The following is a 1,903-nucleotide window of genomic DNA, read 5'->3' as shown; positions in this document are numbered from 1 at the left end:
GATAAAGTTGCGCACTTTGACTAACACATCTTCTAATACTCTTTTCGGATGCACTGAATATCTATCATCCAACTGTAGTGTTATTTGGGTATTCTTGAGGTCCCTTAACCCGAGTTTTTCACATATTGATAGAACCATTAAATTGATACTAGCTCCTAAACTGCATAGGGCTCTATTGAAATGAATTCTCCTTATCTCTATGGGATTTGTAAAGCTTCATAGGTCTTTCAGCTTTTGAGTAGCCTGTTTAGAAATAATAACACTACAAGAAGTGCTCATGTTAATTTGTTCTCCTACCTTAATTTTCCTATGCCTAGACATGATTTCCTTTAAAAATTTAATGTATTTAGGAACTTATTCAATTAATTCAGTCAAAGGCAGATTGACAATTAACATTTTGAACAAGTTTAGAAAACTTACAAACTTGTCTTCATCTCATTTTTGCTTCTCTTCTAACTTAAAGGGAATGATATCTTTGTAACGATAGAATCTTTAATTATTCCTATCTCTAACTCAACTGTGGATGCAACTACTTCCTCTGGTTCAGGTTCATCATCAACTTCTAAATGTTCTTCCTGAAGATCATCAGTATTCTTTTTATTCTTCTCTTTAGTGGGGTTCTCTAGGCTACTCAATACTTTACCATATCGGAGTGCTATTGTTTTTACATGCTTCTTATCTTCTCTAAGAGGATTATTTTCGGTATTACTAGGAATACTTGTGCCAATTTGTCTTATTATATCGCCCATCATGCTCATTTAATTGGCTCATCTGATCTTCAAGCTTCGTCAATGTTCTTATTGAATTGGTGCATTCAAACTGCACATGCTTCATGTCTGTTTTCAATGACTACATCTCCCCCTCGATTCTATCCAATTGTTGACCACATACAATATGGTCATTCGGGTTGGCTCTTTCTTGAGGTTTCTATAAATAAGGAGGTTCATAGTTAGTGTTTTTAACTTGATTAGATCTATTACTTTCTACTAGGTTTCCTCCCCATCTCAGATTTGGATGATATCTCCATCTGAGATTGTCTGTATTTGAAGAGGGATTTCCACCCCTATTTTTGATGTAGTTCACATCGAGTGGAAGGGTAGTTTGTCTCCTTCATATATAGAAAGTGCATTCTTCTCAGCCTCTATTCGGTTGATTCTATCCACTAATTGTTGATATCTGCCATCTTCCTAGACAACCTTTACTGTATATGATCTTTGGTCGTATGTATATCATTTAGCTGGCCATAGGTAGGATTTCATTGCCATACTTTCTATTAATTCATACGCATCCTTATATGTTTTGTTCATTAATGCACCTTCTGTTGCTCCATCTAATTTTGACCTTGAATGTACATCTAACCCATTATAGAAAATTTGCAATCATAACCACTCAGGCAATCTGTGTTGTGGGCATTTTTGAATAAACATTTTAGAACTCTCTCATGCTTCATGAAAACTTTCCCCCTCTAACTGTTTGAACATCAAAATTTCTCTTCTTAGCTATACCGTCTTCTTAATGGGGAAGAACTTTTGTAGGAATTTCCCTATGAGTTCATCCTATGTCATGATTGATCCTCGTGCCTGCGAATCTAACTAAGAAAAGGTGTTATTGATTAATGATAAGGGGAACTGTAACAGCCCGATTTTGACCCTAATTGGAACGGTGGTTTCAGGACCACGAATCCGAATCAGAAAAATGTTTTAAATTAAATTTTGGTATTAGTTATGTGTGAATTGATATCCATGAAAGTTTCGTATCTTAATTTTTCTGTTTAGATGTCGAATTATAAAGAAAGGTTGTAATTGCATAACAGGTAAAATTTGATGAATTATGTGTGAATGCCAAATTGTTAATGGTCTTTTATTTTGGGGGAGTTAAAATGCTATTAAACCAAGACTCATGC

At 34.7% G+C, this 1,903-nt stretch overlaps 1 non-coding gene across 1 annotated transcript; it reads left to right on the top strand.

Annotated features, from left to right (window-relative positions):
- Positions 1-1,395: 1,395 nt before the first annotated feature.
- On the top strand, positions 1,396-1,501 carry LOC128284898 (small nucleolar RNA R71). Its single transcript, XR_008275317.1, has one exon. It is a non-coding gene; the product is annotated as a small nucleolar RNA R71 (small nucleolar RNA).
- Positions 1,502-1,903: the final 402 nt, after the last annotated feature.

This window comes from Gossypium arboreum, chromosome 11 (assembly GCF_025698485.1).
Source record: "Gossypium arboreum isolate Shixiya-1 chromosome 11, ASM2569848v2, whole genome shotgun sequence".
NCBI classification, from domain to species: domain Eukaryota; kingdom Viridiplantae; phylum Streptophyta; class Magnoliopsida; order Malvales; family Malvaceae; genus Gossypium; species Gossypium arboreum.
Note: the sequence above shows the minus strand (reverse complement) of the source record. Positions and strands in the feature narration are given on the sequence as shown.